This window comes from Ylistrum balloti, unplaced genomic scaffold, assembly GCF_031769215.1.
Source record: "Ylistrum balloti isolate Yb309-2 unplaced genomic scaffold, AGI_CSIRO_Ybal_v1 Utg369886, whole genome shotgun sequence".
NCBI lineage: Eukaryota > Metazoa > Mollusca > Bivalvia > Pectinida > Pectinidae > Ylistrum > Ylistrum balloti.
Window position 1 is genome coordinate 54,912 of NW_026782021.1, and position 20,411 is coordinate 75,322.

The window sequence follows — 20,411 nt, forward strand, 5'->3', positions numbered from 1 at the left end:
CAGATCTCCAAATCTCTTTTCAAATTCAAATAGTTTCAGTGGCAGTCAGTGTTGGATACACAACATACAGGCATTCATGGAGGGCAACTGAATGGCTGACTATTAACACACGGGGTCAAAGTTGATAGAAATATTAAGAAAGATATGGATCATGGAATTTTCTAGCATTAACTTTTGCAAAGTTACAAAATGTGTTTAGAATTGAAATGTAAAACTTGTATTGAAAAAAAAACCCTGATGAAGGCCTCTTGTTAGGTAGCTAAATTTTGTCAGCTTTCAAAACCCAATTAAAGTTGTCATCAGATACCAGGACAGACTATGTTTTCTAGAGCCATTGTTATCAGAGAACACCTGTCATGAGGGAACATATTTCAAGGAGAGAATATCTCTTTTGAGAGAACAACTGTCATAAGAACCCATCATGGAAGAAAGGTCACACCTGTGATGAGAGAATACCCATGGAACCCTTTTAAAAGAGACCAAACCTGTTGTGAGAAAATGTCTATCATTAGAGAAGACCTGTTTGGAGAGAACATACCTGTCCTGAGAGCACACTTATCAGAAAAATCCACATTTTAAAAGAGAGACCATGCCGGTAATGAAAGCACATCTGTCATAAGAACCCAACTTTTAAGAATGATCTCACCTGACCTGTCATTAGGGAACACCTGTTTTAAGAACCTACCTTTTCAGATAGACCTCACCTGTCATCTGAGCACACTCATCATAAGAACCCCTGTTTCTAACCTGTTTCTACATAGACTACTTGTTAGGAGAGAACACCTGTAAGAACATGTATAATGAAAGAATACCTATCATAACTGCCCATCTTTTAAGAGAGACCACATTGCCAAAAGAGACCACCTTTTTAAAGAGACCACCTCTTAGGAGGGACCCCATTTTGACAGGTAGCACTTAACAGGAACAATTAACAAGAGAAAAGACCTATTATGAAAGAATACCTAACCATACTTGCCCAAACTTTAAAATTAACAACTTGCCATAAGAGACCACCTCTTAAGAGAGACCATATGTTGGGAAAACCACCTTTTAACAGAGAACACCTGTTTTAAGAGGCCATGTTTATTTTATGAGGGACCACCTGTCATGAGAGACTACATTTAATCCATTTGATATTCATTATGTTAATAAGTGTCTACATATATAGTGGAAGTATGTTAAAAATGCTTTAGCATAGTTTAGACACAAAAAATTCTAAACAGTGTTCAGAATCAAATTCATTATGTATATATATTCCAGGAATCTAGTTTTTTCCTACCTACTTTGAGTGACGGGGATGAGTAGCACTGATACTTTACACTTATGAAAGTAAGTTCACACCTGTATGAAGAATGAAGAATGGCCTACCAAGGCATTCATTGCACCTGTGCATCTCTTATCAGACTATCTATTAAATAGGAAATTTATATACAGTTGTCAAAAGCTGTTATGTCATTTATTGAGCAAATGACATGTAAAATTAACCAGTAATAAGTCCCTGATCTGTTAAACTGGAATAGTGTAGAGTTACACAATATCCCTCTATCAATACATATGCTTACCTTGTCCATCTATCACTCTTGTTCACCTCGTCCCTCTGTCAGAGGTCCTATTTACCTTGCCTTCCTTCCCTGTCAGTAGTACTGTTCACCTCGTCCCTGTCAGTAGTACTGTTCACCTTCCTTCCCTGTCAGTAGTACTGTTCACCTCGTCCCTGTCAGTAGTACTGTTCACCTTGTCCCTGTCAGTAGTACTGTTCACCTTGTCCCTGTCAGTAGTACTGTTCACCTTGTCCCTGTCAGTAGTACTGTTCACCTTGTCCCTGTCAGTTCTACTGTTCACCTTGTCCCTGTCAGTTCTACTGTTCACCTTGTCCCTGTCAGTTCTACTGTTCACCTTGTCCATGTCAGTTCTACTGTTCACATTGTCCATGTCAGTTCTACTGTTCACCTTGCCCCTGTCAGTTGTACTGTTCACATTGTCCCTGTCAGTTCTACTGTTGACCTTGTACCTGTCAGTTTCTACTGTTCATCTTGTCCATGTCAGTTCTAGTGTTCACCTTGTCCCTGTCAGTTCTACTGTTCACCTTGTCCCTGTCAGTTCTACTGTTCACCTTGTCCATGTCAGTTCTACTGTTCACCTTGTCCATGTCAGTTCTACTGTTCACCTTGCCCCTGTCAGTTGTACTGTTCACATTGTCCCTGTCAGTTCTACTGTTGACCTTGTACCTGTCAGTTCCACTGTTCACCTTGTCCCTGTCAGTTCCACTGTTCACCTTGTCCCTGTCAGTTCTACTGTTCACCTTGTCCATGTCAGTTCTACTGTTCACCTTGTCCCTGTCAGTTCTACTGTCCACCTTGTCCCTGTCAGTTCTACTGTTTACCTTGTCCATGTCAGTTCTGCTATTCACCTTGTCCCTGTCAGTTCTACTGTTCACCTTGTCCCTGTCAGTTTCTACTGTTCACCTTGTCCCCGTCAGTCCCTCTGTTCACTTTGTCCATGTCAGTTCTACTATTCACCTTGTCCCTCTCAGTTCTACTGTTCACCTTGCCCCTGTCAGTTGTACTGTTGACCTTGTACCTGTCAGTTCCACTGTTCACCTTGTCCCTGTCAGTTTCTACTGTTCACCTTGTCCATGTCAGTTTCTACTGTTCACCTTGTCCCTGTCAGTTCTACTGTCCACCTTGTCCCTGTCAGTTCTACTGTTTACCTTGTCCCAGTCAGTTCTACTGTTTACCTTGTCCCTGTCAGTTCTACTAGTCACTTTGTCCCTCTTAGTTATACTGTTCACCTTGTCCCAGTCAGTCCTCCTGTCAATTCCATTGTTCACCTTGCCCCTGTTAGTCCCTCTATTCACCTTTTCCCTGTCAGTCCCTCTGTTCACCTTGTACATGTCAGTTCTTTTGTTCACTGTGTTCCTTTGTTCACTTTGTCCCCTGTTTACCTTGTTCTACTGTTCACCTCGTCCCTCTGTTCACTGAGTCTCTCTGTTCACTGTGTCCCTCCATTCAGTTTGTTCCCCTGTTCACTGTGTCCTTCTGTTCACTTTGTCCCACTGTTCACTGTGTCCCTCTGTTCACTGTGTCCCACTGTTCACCGTGTCCCTCTGTTCACTGTGTCCCTATGTTCACTGTTCCCTGTGTCCCTCTGTTCACTGAGTCCAACTGTTCACCGTGTCCCTCTGTTCACCATGTCCCTCTGTACACTGTGTTCCACTGTTCACTGAGTCCCTCTGTTCACTGTGTCCATCTGTTCACTATGTCCCACTGTTCACTGTGTCCCTCAATTCAGTTTGTTCCTCTGTTTACCTTGTTTCTCAATCATTTCAGTCACATATCAAATATTGATATGAAAATACCTTGAATGAGTTCTAATTATAAAGGTCACTTATCATTGATAGAAATTGATATATTCAAGCGTTGATATTACCTGGGATAGGTACATTCCTGTCTGCCAGACATTTGATTAGTTTTCGATTGTCCTGGATGAAAATGTCACAAAGGGAAAGTGGCTTATATTACATGTCTGCACTGCAAAGTAATAGTGAATGAGAGATCCTTGATTACTTCTAAGTGGTCATACCGAATGTGATTGGTTCCTCACTGAACTAATAGATCACTGTATTTAGATACGAGGTGTCATTGTTATATCAGGTATGCTTTAGTAACTCATAAAAACGCAGCTGAAAGATGCTGTAAACTTTAAACACATGATATGGTACAGAATGGTGTATAGTGCATAAAATATCACATATTCCAGTATTAACTTTATCAGAATTTTCCAGGTTCCATTTTTTCCCATTGATATATATCCAAGTGAAAAAAGATGGATTTTGGACATCAGATGTATGTTCACCTATTGTGTATGTAATGTCAAAATGCTGAAAACTCTACTTGTTTTCATATGTTTGATAACTTTCATATTTATTTATTTATTTGTATTTCAGAATTTAGATTTATTATTCATTTATGTATTGTTATTTTATGTATCTATATATTTGTCTTTATATCTAAATTCCATCAAATAAAAGTACCATAATGTTACGACCACATTTGAGATTTTATTTGATTCCAGTGTTAATAATTTTGCAATAAGATCGAAATAAACTAATCTTGATCCACTTACCATTTAACATTTTAAACGAGACACCTGCAGTTTCATATATTAGTTTTTAGTATATCGGCGTTGTAACCTGAAAATGAATGGTCATAACTACAGACATGCTGACATTATCAAGTCAGATGTTGTACACAGGGTGCACTAATACATTAAGTTTAGGGGTCAAACACATTGATTTGATCTCAAGTTCTTGTCCTTGTTACATAATGATCGACAGTAATTAACATATTGTGTTTCTGAGAGAAGGGGCTTGAATGTGATAGCAGAACTAGATTTTGCTTAAGTGTTGGGTTACCCTCCTAGAACTGTGGGGTGGTAACTGATACACCAAATGTACATTTATTTGACAAAAATTACATTAAAACAAGATAAATGGTTAGATAGGGACAGAATGATACGTTGTATTGGACTCTTGTGTCTGTGTGGGGCGATCCTGATGACAGGAGAAACACTGCTGTGTTTGATTGTATTTTAATTGTGATATTTGTACCCCAGAACACAATCTCCCACTTAACTTTAACTGCAGCCCCATATTCCGTGGGCTGTCATTTTGGTTGGGGGGTATTTCTGCCACAACATTCCAGTATCTTATCTACAAGACTAATAAGAAATAAAAGAACTTGGGCTTATTGTTTATGTTATTCATGTTGCCTGTTATATATAGACATTTTCAAAAACAAATGGTTTCACTATCTGCAGCCTAACCTACCTGTTGATATAAGAATTTATGACAGATGTGTTGTCAAATTTTATCTATACAGGAACAGAAGACATAAAAATTGTGCTTTTTTTATTATTAATGTCTGAATTCCTTCTGGAAAATAAAATAAATAAATCTTCATTCTGTAACCTGTTGTGTCTATCATTAATTTTATACTGGAGTCTGCAACTTCATAAAGAATGTAGAACAAGTTATGGTACTCCCCATGAACATGTGCCTGTAACTTTCTGACTTAACAGAATAGGACTTGGTAATTGATTGAGACATTGTGCAATATACCTGTAACCTCCTTACCTTAGAGGGTAGGACCTTGCCTGGCACCTGTAGCCTCCTTACCTTAGAGGGTAGGACCTTGCCTGGCACCTGTAACCTCCTTACCTTAGAGGGAAGGACCTTGTCTGGTACCTGTAGCCTCCTTACCCTAGAGGGTAGGACCTTGCCTGGCACCTGTAACCTCCTTACCTTAGAGGGTAGGACCTTGTCTGGTACCTGTAGCCTCCTTACCTCGGAGGGTAGGACCTTGCCTGGCACCTGTAACCTCCTTACCTTAGAGGGTAGGACCTTGCCTGGCACCTGTAACCTCCTTACCTTAGAGGGAAGGACCTTGTCTAGTACCTGTAGCCTCCTTACCCTAGAGGGTAGGACCTTGCCTGGCACCTGTAACCTCCTTACCTTAGAGGGTAGGACCTTGCCTGGCACCTGTAACCTCCTTACCTTAGAGGGTAGGACCTTGCCTGGCACCTGTAACCTCCTTACCTTAGAGGGTAGGACCTTGTCTAGTACCTGTAGCCTCCTTACCTTGGAGGGTAGGACCTTGCCTGGCACCTGTAACCTCCTTACCTTAGAGGGTAGGACCTTGCCTGGCACCTGTAACCTCCTTACCTTAGAGGGTAGGACCTTGTCTAGTACCTGTAGCCTCCTTACCTTAGAGGGTAGGACCTTGCCTGTCACCTGTAACCTCCTTACCTTAGAGGGAAGGACCTTGCCTGGCACCTGTAGCCTCCTTACCTTAGAGGGAAGCACCTCGCCTGGCACCTGTAACCTCCTTACCTTAGAGGGTAGGACCTTGCCTGGCACCTGTAACCTCCTTACCTTAGAGGGTAGGACCTTGTCTGGTACCTGTAGCCTCATTACCCTAGAGGGTAGGACCTTGCCTGGCACCTGTAACCTCCTTATCTTAGAGGGTAGGACCTTGCCTGGCACCTGTAACCTCCTTACCTTAGAGGGTAGGACCTTGTCTGGTACATGTTACCTCCTCTCTTCAGAAAGGTAGGACATTGTCTGGAACATGTTACCTTCCTTAATGTAGAGGATAAGACTTGTCTGCTACCTGTTCCTCACTTTGAAGAGTATGACCTTCAAAATACCTTATATGTTGTACAAAGTGCCTCAGTTTAAAGTCTAGGATATTGTCTGGTTCAATATACTTGTAACTTTCTTACTTTAGAGGTTAGAACCTAGTGTGGTACCTGTAAGTTCCTCACTTGAATTAGAAGGGCATTGGCTGCCTTCAGTAAGTTCCTCACTAGAAGGAAGGATCTTGTTTGCTGCTTGTAAGTGCCTCACTTTAGTGAGTAGGGCCTTGCCTGGTACTTCTAACTTCCTCACTTCAGAGGGTAGAAGCTACAACTTCCTCACTTTAAGGTGTTAGGACGAAAGAAACATTTGGTTAAAAATAGCACCATATGATTGATAATAAAAAACCTATTTGTATATAAGATATACCTGTGTTTGTACTGTGGTAGCTGTAAACCTAATTATGTACAGGTGTGCAACTCGCAAAACTGCTATGTCATATATAATAAAACTTAACACCAAATAAATCTACGACAATTTTGGTGTTAAAAACGCAAATTAATATTTTACATTCATATAAATAATTTATCCATTCAGATTTCTGGAAAATTAAGTCATAAAGATTCTTATCACTGAAGGCAGCCAAACATGAAAAGTTTGGTTTGATTTAATTGAAAGATTCATTGAGTGTAGATTGCAGGATATGCAGATAGACGTATGTGGGGACAAAGGGGAGCGTTGATGCTGATTTCATATCGAGATGTGTATCACACTTGTCATTTTAGAAATGACTTCACACCTAGGTGAGTTAGAGTAACTCACATGTAATGTTGTGGTACTCCTACTTAAGTAATGTTATTTCTACAACATCTATGTCCAATCTATGGTCTTTACTTCACAAAGTAATTTGATTAACACTTCAAGTTACATGTTTTAGCTGTAATCATGTACGTCATTAATATGGTAATTATTATGAATGCCCTTATTTGTCCTTGTGCTAAGATCTCAAAATTGATAATGTGCTAAAATTTGATTGCTCCAGAATAAGTGATTAAGTCTCCCTAACTCTACCTACTCCCCTCATCTCCCTTACACTACCTCATCCAATCCTTACTTCCTTCATTTCCCAAATTCTACTGCCTCCATTCAATACACCCTTTATCTCCCCTAAACTACCTCTACTCCTTTCATCTCCCACACTCCTCCTGCTCAAACCTCTTCTCACTTTATCTCCCTAACTGTACTTGACCAATGTTAAAAGAATTTTTGTTGGTAAATGAAAATCTTCTTAAACCTGTATGTGAGTAATAAAGGGAAGTAACTCCAATAAGATTGAAATTTCTATGCTTTTCCATTTCATAGTTAACAATGTGATGTAGCGGGTATCAAGATATAAGTTATCAATGTATCATAGTAAATATCATATAATTGATGTAGCAAAACATTAAAGAAATAATACTGCATAAATAAAAGTTGTCAATAAATTAAAGTACAATATTAACAAGCTTTCAAGCTACCTAAATCACGGTAAATACTGATTGTAAATCTTACAGAAGAACTGCAGTTATTGACTGATATACCCTACATTTCTGTATATCATATATAAGACCAGGCTAATACTTGTGTAGATTAATGCTGTGAGGGGGTAGCTAATCACCTCACCTGTGCCTTGTGAAAGTTTCCTTCACCTGTTCCTCTATGTTATTGCTGTTAATGTTGTTTACAACTATGTACAAGCTTGTCTGTGAAAACAAAGAAGTTTGACATCAATATTTGGGAGGATGTAAGTGACTTTATTTCAACAATATCTCACGCAATGAGTAATAGCTTCACCCCTTGTTCTGTTCATCTGGTTCTCTTTACAAATAAGGCAATCACACGATTTTCTTTCCCAGAATGTCCTCGTTGGTTTGACCAAACATACCGTGTATGATAGCTTTGTTGTGAGTATGTTGATCCGAGTTTACCCAGGTAAATGCATCTCTAGCAAACCTATCCATAGGGCCGGGGTATTGATGCCCTGTTGTTGAGATTCCATTGTGAGGGGATGTTGTCCACATGTACAGGTAGCTAGGAGGAAATGGGGCTATCTAGCCATGTCACTTTCTCTAGCCTTCTTTCTACTCATTGTGATCTATAGATAAGACTCAACAGGACTGTAGTTAAGTACAGACTTACCTGCCCATAAGCCAGCTCATTAATTTTCTATCTCTATTTTTATACTATATCCCTTACCTGATCTTAGGACTTCAAGCCCTGTATCATATTTCTTTCTCTAATTCATGATAGCCTAGTTGTCAAATGCTAGAAATTAGCTGACAATGTTTATGGAAGAAAACAAAATAAATGAATTCAAATTTAAGTCACCTGTTTAATGTATATTCTAGCTTCCTTCATCAGTTGTAAATGTATATTTGAACATTCTTTATCTATAATATATCATGTACTTTACCTTTGTTCCATTGATTGACCCATCCAACACTTAACCTGTTCTCTTCTATTCATCCTTCACCTAATATGTTCTCTGCTTCCTGTCCCACACCTTGTCTGTTCTCTACTACCTATCCTATATCTACCTGTTCTCTACTTTCCTTCCTACACCTGACCTGTTCTCTTCTACCCATCCTTCACCTTAGCTATTCTCTGCTTCCTGTCCCACACCTTTCTTTCCTACACCTGACCTGTTCTCTAATACCTATCCTACATCTCACCTGTTCTCTACTTTCCTTTCTACACCTTGTCTGTTCTCTACTACCTATTCTACATCTCACCTGTTCTCTACTTTCCTTCCTACACCTCACCTGTTCTCTATTACTGATCATTCCTTGCTTTATATCTAACCAATAGGTACCAGACTAATAAATGAAATGTAATCTTTGCTCCACTAATCTTAACAGAGACTTTTTGAAAAAGTTTTTTGTCAACTTTATCAGAAGTTAACATTCAGCTGTGAATGTTTGAATGTGTGCTATTTTTTAAGTGGTGAAGGAGATGACCTAGGCGCTTATTTGTCAAAATCATTCGTTCTCAAATCTTTCAAAAACTGAAAATATCTTTATGAAAATTGCTTAAAGTTACGTTTATTTCCATTCTTACCAATTATAAAATTGGCAGAAAATCCTGCAACAGAGAATGGGATTCCACTGAGATCCCTTATCCCAGTATAAGTGACCTATTATATGGTTCTCATAGCTGTTGACAAACCAGCACACCGACACCTGCAATGCCTGCCTCCTGTGAAGTCAATATGATCACACGGCACTATATTGTGCGGGACCCATTAATATCATCTGTAGTTATTCTATTGTACACACTGCTGGTATGTACACAGTTTACCTACACAGGTAAACTCTCCAATTGTATAGCTGCTTTTGTATTACTATGTTCTGTATACAGCTGGGAATTTTAATCTTACAAACTATAAAGCTGAATTTGTCCTTAAGTTATTATGTAGGAGCATCATTGAGCGCTGTTATGTGAGGCACAAAAGATAGCATTGGGGTATTTATGTTTTGACACGGGTATTGGTTGACGGGTGATGAAAACGTTTTGTAGTCTTTCCACATTCTCGCTTTCTTACATGGCCATTCAACCTAGTTTCATTTCACTGGTGACAAGGTTTGGGAAGCCTCCAATACTGGGAACATTGACATTGACGCAGAAGGACAAACAGGATAATATTCTGTATGTTATGTTTGTCATGTTCTACCTATATGTTTCTGTCAATGAAGACTGGGCGGGGATAACACCAGTATGACAGAGGTGTAAAGTAAATTGTGTACAATATCAATGAAGAATTCTTAACATTTAGATAAAGATATAAAATGATGAATTTGTGTAAATTAATCACCCCTGGTGCCAATTACATCAATAATGTCTTGAAAATGTGTTGGCAGATCGAGAATAAAGGAATGAATCAATAATAGGGAGTGTAGCCATGGGCCAATAAGGAACACACTGGTGCAATGACATACATCAAATGGAGGATCAGTTCTTGACTGTCTGTGACATCTATCAAGAAAAAATTTGATCTAAATTCCTTTAGAAACAGTCTGAAAATATTTATTCTTAGGTAAACATAAATTCATATTGATAGAGGTATCTTGAATAATTGAAATATTTTGAAAATTGTAACTACCTACATACTGAAAGTAAATATGTTATAGAACTTGTGTTTCAATTTTTTCTACTGTAGCGATGACCTATTAACACCAATATAAATTATACATTTAGTCTTCGAAAATATCAGGAAGACCAATCAGTGATATATGTTGACTTAACTTTGGAATATAAATATAATACAAATACTAATACTATTTGTTTACCTAGGATAAGGTCATAAGTACCGCAGCTAGCCATTCCCAAAAGTACGCTTGTCACAATCGAGTCATAACTTAAAAATTAGATGTTTTCTATCTCAAATGATCAAATCATTTTTTATTATTCAACAAAACATTGATATGGTGATTGTTGTTTGTTTGGACGCAGGTGTCCACAGAGGCTATAGGTGTGCATTAATTATTTGAAATGTAATCTGTATTTGTCTCTCCATTAGTGCCATGCACATTGAATCACAGTGCACCTCAGCTGTGTATGATATGCTTATTCACTGAACTTGGCAAAAAAATTCTCCGATTTCAAGGCTTCATTCAGATATTAGATCAATCTATCATTTTGTGCACGATACTGATCAATTTGAAATGTATTCAAAATGTTTGAATTAATTTCAATACAGTGTAGTGTTATACAAGTTGATATCATCAATGAGTGTAAACACCTGATTGTGAGCAATAACATGTGTATGTACTCCAGGTATTACCAATCACGCACAAACATTGCCCATATTGGTTTGTTACCTGTACTTCTAGAGTACTCTGACAGTAAATGTATGTTGGAGCAGGCTGGCAGCACAGATTGATTATTTGTATGAAGTAACCATGAATGTTTCAAAGGATTCACTCAAGTGAGTAATATGTACATCTGCACAATCAAGGAAATCTGTTGTGAGTGTTGAAGCATTCTAACACACTTGTTTCTCTTGGTCAGTCTTACAGCCTTAGCTTCTTACAGAATGTTCGAAGAATTAAAGAGACAGAGGTCAAGGTCATTTTTATTATGAATAGAAACTTGGTTCTGCACATTTAATTGAGTCACCCTGGTGCTCAAAATAATTACTTGCTCCTGTCTGAAGTTTAAAGGCCAAGGTCAAAGTATCATAAAAAGGGAACTGGTTACTACACAACAACTTCAGTTTTTTCCCCAACAAATCACAAACTTTTAAGTCAATGCTTATACATATAAACAAATGTAATTAAAAATGCTTTCTTGGGATAAAGTTCTGGCCACAGTCTCATGGACCATCCTTAAGTGGAGGAAGATTGATCAAGCTAAGGCCAGGTCAAAAAGTTACAGATCAAGATCTAGGCCTCACAGTCAATAGGGGATCAGTTTCTGTAAGATCTAAGCCTTACAGTAAATAGGGGATCAGTTTCTGTAAGATCTAAGCCTTACAGTAAATAGGGGATCAGTTTCTGTAAGATCTAAGCCTTACAGTAAATAGGGGATCAGTTTCTGTAAGATCTAAGCCTTACAGTAAATAGGGGATCAGTTTCTGTAAGATCTAAGCTTTACAATTAATAGGGGATCGGTTTCTGTAAGATCTAATAATTACCCCCTTATAGTATATTACTGAAATTGGACCCCTATTTACCGTAGAATGTTTGGGCAGATATTGAAGGGTCGATAGTTAGAATCCCAGCAATGGTAGGGTGTTTCATTACTCCTTTCTTTTACACAAAATTTCTTACACTGTAAGTTATCATTAGATTTATAAAAGAGAATTGTGAATTGCAAAGAGTTTTGAGTAAGAAATACACTGACTTCACTAGATCTGAATGTGTATAAGGATTAGTTTCATAACACGTATGTGATAATATACTTCGTAAAGCAACAACTTTATTGATTCTGAGTAAAATGTTTTTGAGTATTTTATACTACTGTACACATGGTTGTTATTTTTTAACTAGAGTTAATGCCCCTAAAACCATGCTGAATCACAGGATGAGAATTATACGCTACATATCAGTCCGAGTAGGGATTTTAGTTGGAGTTAAATCTGTTGAAAATATCTTTATTTCATATTACAAAATAACTCAAAATTTCTGAAGTGTTTAGAATATCATTGCATATCTTTAAAATGTTTCATCATGTATACATAAGTCCATATGATTATTTAGAGGAAAAACATTAATAAGTTGGTGGTTGTTATGTTATGGTGGTGATTATGGGTAATTTGGCTATATGAAGTGTAGCTGCAATGGGGTAGTCAGTAAAACATTGGCATACCTATAACCTCAGGTAAAGATTCAAGGTATGTTGTTTAACACTTCTTACCTGTGGTGGTTTAAATGCTTTACCCTAATTGTTCTGGACAGCATAGGATATGGGCCTCCTGTATGTTGTTCACCAGGTGCTACATCATGATCCTGGCAGTTTATGGGGTGATGAACCAAGCAAGCAAACAAATCAAACAAGGCTATATGTTGTTGTAAGATTTGGTAGTTTTAGTGACAAACTATGTTCCTAACTTAGGAAGTGTGCTTCAGTTGGTGCAATTAGCCTGGCATACTGCTATAATTGGCTCACTGGTATTGGATGCAGTGTTGGATGGTCATTTTATGGTCTGACAGACTGTGGGGTCAGGGGTCATTCTCCACCTTCAATCAGTCACCTGTCATTAGCCTTTATGAAGGGGGAGATGGAGTGGTTTGTCTGAGTGGTAATTTTCAAATTAATAATTACCTGGAGATTGTTGTGACAGATTGGATTGTTAGTGAGCACTGATTCAGCATTCCTAGCCATTGTGAGGGCGCTGTAATTGTCACCATGTTCCTCATCAAACTGGACACATGAAGGGAGGACACAGTGCTGTAATGTCACACGATGGATCATCTCTCAGGTGTTCAACAGGGCTCCAAACAGGTTAACTAGTATTCACAACACACACATACTGTCTGTACTGTCTGCTCATACTAAAGTTTTCACCAACACAACAGTTATCAGTTTTCTGTATACACTTTTAATATGGTTGCAATCCCATATACTGATAAATGTTTTTTATATACCTATACATACTACAATATGTATTATAATGTATAATTATAGATCTTACTTATAAAGGTAGATGTGTTTTGTAGACTTATGATGGTAGATGTTTTGTATACTTTAAATGGTAATTTGACTTACAACTCACAGATACATTCTCATGTTTATTAAAGGAAGACATATCTGTCTCCCTATAGAGAAAAGACAGCCTACAAGTGCAAAACATGAAAATGTCATGCATTCCCTTTATGTGCCATAACAAGGTTGCAATTCGAGAACATCATTGATAAAGTTTAAAACAATGGTATGAAATGTTTTTACTATCAGAACGTGTCTGATAATCAGTTTTGGTGAATAAATCCTTTGGATAATATTGCTTAGGGTGCTTAAAATGAGTTTTTCTCCTTTGAAATGCAATTCATGTCTCGATAATGATTCCGTTACAGTGCTAATTGTGTATTTTGTATATAGGACATTTAAAGCAAGATAGATAAAATTTATGACACATCAATATTTTCCCTCTGAAAATGTTTCTACTTCTGTCCTCCCTTTGATAAAAAACCTTTTAAAAAGAATTCTTTGAAAATTAAGAAATTGAAGAACATTAGTGAATATATTTCTGTAATGCAATCAAAGTTGTCTTGTTCTTGTGTTAATGAGTTGAGGAGAAGCTTGACAAAACATCACTTGAAAGGTTCAATTTAACCATTAATTTAATTACTTCTATTATCAAAGAAGAGAAAAGCAATTTAAATTGACACCCAGACGTATCAGAAATTAAAGATACACTTGACATGTAAAAACACGCCAAATATTATTTCCTATTTCAAATTCTATGTGTAATATGTCTGAAATATCAATCAAAACAAGAAAATAAAGATGTAGGTATTAGTGATTGACAGTTTGACACAATAACAAATCATAAACCACAGAAACACTGCCCTTTTACACGCTCTGCAGGAAATATATGACTTTTGACAGGAATAGAAGCGACAGTACATTCTAGTAAATCATTCTGTTATAAAGGAAGAATGCACCTCATTTGTATTGTATTATTTACACTGGATGTAAGCCTATGAAATGAGACTTTAATGATCAATCTTTTGTTTTATTCAGTATGTGGATGTTTTCAATTTAAGGTAATGTGGTTCTGATTTCTGTAATTTTTGACAGAAGATGCGTGCAATCTGTTTACCATGTGTTTAGATTGACTATACATGCGTGTCCAACCCTCTGAGGAGTGTTCTAAATAACACTATTTTTGTTTCTTCTCTTTCCCCTCTGTATCAAAATCTTACCCTCTTTATTTTCCTCTCTGATTCCTTCCTTTTTAGCCCAGTGTCATCAGATGGTTGGCTATTAAAATCACTTTCATCTGCATTCATCTAACTCTCCTTTCATCCTTAAATAATTCTTGTTATCGCTATTTCTTGAGAAAACTGTATGGAGCATTCTCAAATTTCAAACATAGGTTTGCCCTCGTCCCTAGTTGTGCATAGACCATTTGACAGTTAGAGATTATTGATATTATTTCTGTGGAATTATGTTCAAATTTCATATAGATGAGAGCTAAACCAAAGAAAAGAACAAATTAAGATTTAATTATGGTGAGCACAGAGACCCAGCATGACCTAATGATTTCTTAGAACAGTTTCAAAGTTAAGGACAAGTCTGTGTAGTATGACTCAATCATTCCTTAGAACAGTTTCAAAGTTAAGGACAAGTCTGTGTAGTATGACTCAATAATTCCTTAGAACAGTGTTAAAGTTAAGGACAAGTCTGTGTAGTATGACTCAATATTTCCTTAGAACAGTGTTAAAGTTAAGGACAAGTCTGTGTAGTATGACTCAATATTTCCTTAGAACAGTTTCAAAGTTATGGACAAGTCTGTGTAGTATGACTCAATAATTCCTTAGAACAGTGTTAAAGTTTAGGACAAGTCTGTGTAGTATGACTCAATCATTCCTTAGAACAGTGTTAAAGTTATGGACAAGTCTGTGTAGTATGACTCATTAATTCCTTAGAACAGTTTCAAAGTTATGGACATGTCTGTGTAGTATGACTCAATAATTCCTTAGAACAGTTTTAGAGTTAAGGACAAGTTTGTGTAGTATGACTCAATCATTCCTTAGAACAGTGTTAAAGTTTAGGACAAGTCTGTGTAGTATGACTCAATAATTCCTTAGAACAGTTTTAGAGTTAAGGACAAGTCTGTGTAGTATGACTCAATAATTCCTTAGAACAGTGTTAAAGTTAAGGACAAGTCTGTGTAGTATGACTCAATCATTCCTTAGAACAGTGTTAAAGTTTAGGACAAGTCTGTGTAGTATGACTCAATAATTCCTTAGAACAGTTTTAGAGTTAAGGACAAGTCTGTGTAGTATGACTCAATCATTCCTCAGAACAGTGTTAAAGTTAAGGACAAGTCTGTGTAGTATGACTCAATAATTCCTTAGAACAGTTTTAGAGTTAAGGACAAGTCTGTGTAGTATGACTCAATCATTCCTTAGAACAGTGTTAAAGTTTAGGACAAGTCTGTGTAGTATGACTCAATCATTCCTTAGAACAGTGTTAAAGTTTAGGACAAGTCTGTGTAGTATGACTCAATAATTCCTTAGAACAGTTTTAGAGTTAAGGACAAGTCTGTGTAGTATGACTCAATAATTCCTTAGAACAGTTTCAGAGTTAAGGACAAGTCTGTGTAGTATGACTCAATCATTCCTTAGAACAGTGTTAAAGTTTAGGACAAGTCTGTGTAGTATGACTCAATAATTCCTTAGAACAGTTTTAGAGTTAAGTACAAGTCTGTGTAGTATGACTCAATAATTCCTTAGAACAATGTTAAAGTTTAGGACAAGTCTGTGTAGTATGACTCAATAATTCCTTAGAACAATGTTAAAGTTTAGGACAAGTCTGTGTAGTATGACTCAATAATTCCTTAGAACAGTTTTAGAGTTAAGGACAAGTCTGTGTAGTATGACTCAATCATTCCTTAGAACAGTGTTAAAGTTAAGGACAAGTCTGTGTAGTATGACTCAATAATTCCTTAGAACAGTTTCAAAGTTAAGGACAAGTCTGTGTAGTATGACTCAGTGATTCCTTAGAACAGTGTTAAAGTTAAGGACAAGTCTGTGTAGTATGACTCAGTGATTCCTTAGAACAGTTTTAAAGTTAAGTACAAGTCTGTGTAGTATGACTCAATAAGTCCTTAAATTAGTTTCAAAGCTAGGGACAAGTCTGTGAAGCATGCTTTACATTTTTTTTGTTTTTTTTTGTTTTTGTTTTTTTGTTTTTCGTCTTGCTTTCTGTCCCTACCATATATTAGTTTCAGCTGTTTTCCAAAAATTAGTCTTTTTCAGATGTCATATATTTTACCTCGGTCTCAAGCAACACATCTTTGATTTGGCAGTTATAATAAGAAAGAACCAAATGGCCATCTTGGATTTTGAGAAATTTATCATAGTTTTTTATCAATTCTTTATGAAGTTTTCAACTTTCAGTGAATGCAGGGTCATGATTAATATTGGTGTCTTCAAACTGAGCTGAGAACACAAGAACCATTAACAAAATTTAAATGTTTTAAAGAACGAGATCATTCCTCAATATAAATGTTCCATTTGCTGTTGGTGTGACCTGGTGTGTAGCTATAACCAACAGTTGACTTATGTATATCAGGAGGACTCCATCCAACCATTCATTTGTTACCTGTGTAAATCACCACCAAAATAGATTTTACGGTCCTTCTGGATGGCAATCCATTCAGTCTGTCTGAGTACGTCTTTTCCTGTCCAAACTAGCTGCACTGATTTCCTTCTAATCACTGCAAAAAGACCACTTTTCTACCTTAAATCAAACTTAATGCACCGTTAACTTATAAAAGTCAGAGAAAATGTTGTAAGAAATAAAACACTCGAGAAATGTGCGCTGTTTTCTGGGTTTGTTTTTCACATTATTTGTTCTGTACTTTTTATAGACATCCCACCTGGCCATGTGCTCCTTTCCTGTCCTATTTGAGAAAGTCTAGGGTATCATTTTCAGTATAAATATACTCAGTTAATATAGTGACTCAGTTTGTGACTCATATGAAAATATTGTCAATACACCGATATCAATAGAAGGCTATAAGGTTGAAATCCTAAGAATTATTTGTCCTCACATTAAGTTCTTCATTTTTTCCACAGTGTTGAATTTGCTACAATGTACATGTGAATAAATCATTTTCTGTATTAACCTTAATCTTAGTATACATTTTTGTAGTCCCTTGATGGTGAGCTATTCAAATGGTCCTGCGTCTGTGTTCCATGTTCTTTCCTTAAATGATAATTGTCATCACTGTTTTTGCATGAAAAGTACTGAATGAATCATTTACAAATTTAATTTGTTACTTTTGTCCCTATTTGTGCTCTATTGATTAATTTCGAGACTGATCTGAAAAAGAACATGCCTGATAAGTGGTGATACTTTTTGTTATCATCACTCATGTTACAAAGTACAGAAAATATCTTTCCTAAATTTTCTTTGTAGGATCCCAATGGTCTCCGGTGGTGCTACAGATCAGAAAACAAAAATGTCTTTTGACAATGAAAGTTTATTATCACTATTTCTTGAATAGTACTGGATGGTCCTTTCTCAAATCTCCACCCTCCAAAGAACAAAGAAAAGGAAGTTAAATACTGCAAATATTTAACATTCATTATACATTAGAGTATAAGAAGGTAATTTCAGTAAATACATGTATGTAAATAACATTTTACTTATCTGGAAGATACAAGAAAGCAATTGTTGCCAATTTATCAGAGTTATGAAATCACATTAGGAACACACAATCCAGTCAAAATCATACCTAAATTACTGGTAATTGAATTAGTCATCAAAGGATATTCCAGCTGTATGATAGCAGTTCTATTTCTGTAGCTATATACAATAATTTTATACTGATATAAGTTTGGGAAGCTGATATCGTAGTTCAAATTACAATACTAATCACAAGACTACTGTTTGTTTGGCACACTGTTTGTCTTCTGATGTTCAACCTGCCCTCTCAAAGCCTTGTCATCTCATGTAGACAGTATTTTCTATCTTTCTTCATTTTTCATTAAAACACACAACAAACTGTTCTTAATTATATGTCTAATAATTAGTGATGATAGCAGGTTTGATCTATAAAGGATATTAGTACATCTGATGTTGACAGGGTAGACTTATTCTACATCAGATGTTGACAGGGTAGACTTATTCTACATCAGATGTTGACAGGGTAGACTTATTCTACATCAGATGTTGACAGGGTAGACTTATAATACATCAGATGTTGACAGGGTAGACTTATTCTACATCAGATGTTGACAGTGTAGACTTGTAATGCATCAGATGTTGACAGGGTAGACTTGTAATACATCTGATGTTGACAGGGTAGACTTGTAATACATCAGATGTTGACAGGGTAGACTTATTCTACATCAGATGTTGACAGGGTAGACTTATTCTACATCAGATGTTGACAGGGTAGACTTGTAATGCATCAGATGTTGACAGGGTAGACTTGTAATACATCTGATGTTGACAGGGTAGACTTGTAATACATCAGATGTTGACAGGGTAGACTTATTCTACATCAGATGTTGACAGGGTAGACTTATTCTACATCAGATGTTGACAGGGTAGACTTGTAATACATCTGATGTTGACAGGGTAGACTTGTAATACATCAGATGTTGACAGGGTAGACTTGTAATACATCTGATGTTGACAGGGTAGACTTATTCTACATCAGATGTTGACAGGGTAGACTTGTAATACATCAGATGTTGACAGGGTAGACTTGTAATACATCTGATGTTGACAGGGTAGACACAGGGTTATGGAGACTTTCTCTATATACAGGGCTATGAAGATTTTCTCTATATACAGGGCTATGAAGATTTTCTCTATATACAGGGCTATGAAGATTTTCTCTATATTCAGGGTTATGGAGACTTTCTCTATAAACAGGGCTATGAAGATTTTCTCTATATACAGGGCTATGAAGATTTTCTCTATATACAGGGCTATGAAGATTTTCTCTATATATACAGGGTTAGGGGGCTATGAAGATTTTCTCTATAAACAGGGCTATGAAGATTTTCTCTATATACAGGGCTATGAAGATTTTCTCTATAAACAGGGCTATGAAGATTTTCTCTATATACAGGGCTATGAAGATTTTCTCTATATACAGGGTTATGGAGACTTTCTCTATATACAGGGTTATTGAGACTTTCTCTGTATACAGGGTTATGGAGACTTTCTCTATATACAGGGCTATGAAGATTTTCTCTATATACAGGGCTATGAAGATTTTCTCTATATTCAGGGTTATGAAGATTTTCTCTATATACAGGGCTATGAAGATTTTCTCTATATACAGGGCTATGAAGATTTTCTCTATATTCAGGGTTATGAAGAGTTTCTCTATATTCAGGGTTATGAAGATTTTCTCTATATTCAGGGTTATGAAGAGTTTCTCTCTATACAGAGTTATAATGATGATTACACAACAGCTATAGAAGCCTGTCTAGACGTGGCCTAAGATTGAATAAATTAATCAAAATCTTTCGGTTTTTTATGATCCATAAAAACCTGCTCTATTTACTATTTCAGTGAGATCAGTAGTAAGTGGGTTACCGGCTGCCAGCTGTCTTTCCCACTTTTACAACGACCTCCCAATGTTATGTGGAAAATGTCAACAGCAATGTGCTTCCTGATTTAAACTTCTAGGTTTGGATGATGAACTGTTGGTTGATTGTATTGACCTCCCACTGAAGCTTTCTGTATCTTTCAGAAATCCAGAAAAAAAACCCATTAGAATTGACTTGAGTGTAAAATGATATATAATTTCCCCACCCTCACCGATATAGCATAAATCTGTATTGCTATTGTTACTATAGTCTTATGCTATGATATCTTATTTGGTGTGTATGGGTCGATACAAAGTTTCACAGAGCAATATATTAGGATGAGAGTGAATTGGTAGGTACAATTGCACTTATAGGAATGTGCATGCATTGCTGCATTACTGAGAAACTTTAAGCAACTATTCTTTTACATATCTTTAACAAAAACAAATGACGATGCATGCAACACAGACATGTCTTTCACAGATCAAAGAAAAAGATCTGGTAATTTAAATATA

The 20,411-nt window shown here is 36.6% G+C and overlaps 1 protein-coding gene across 1 annotated transcript in view; it reads left to right on the forward strand.

The window, feature by feature from the left end:
• Positions 1 to 20,411, forward strand: part of LOC132546348 (uncharacterized) — a 104,950-nt gene that overhangs the window by 52,586 nt on the left and 31,953 nt on the right. The window lies entirely within an intron of this gene.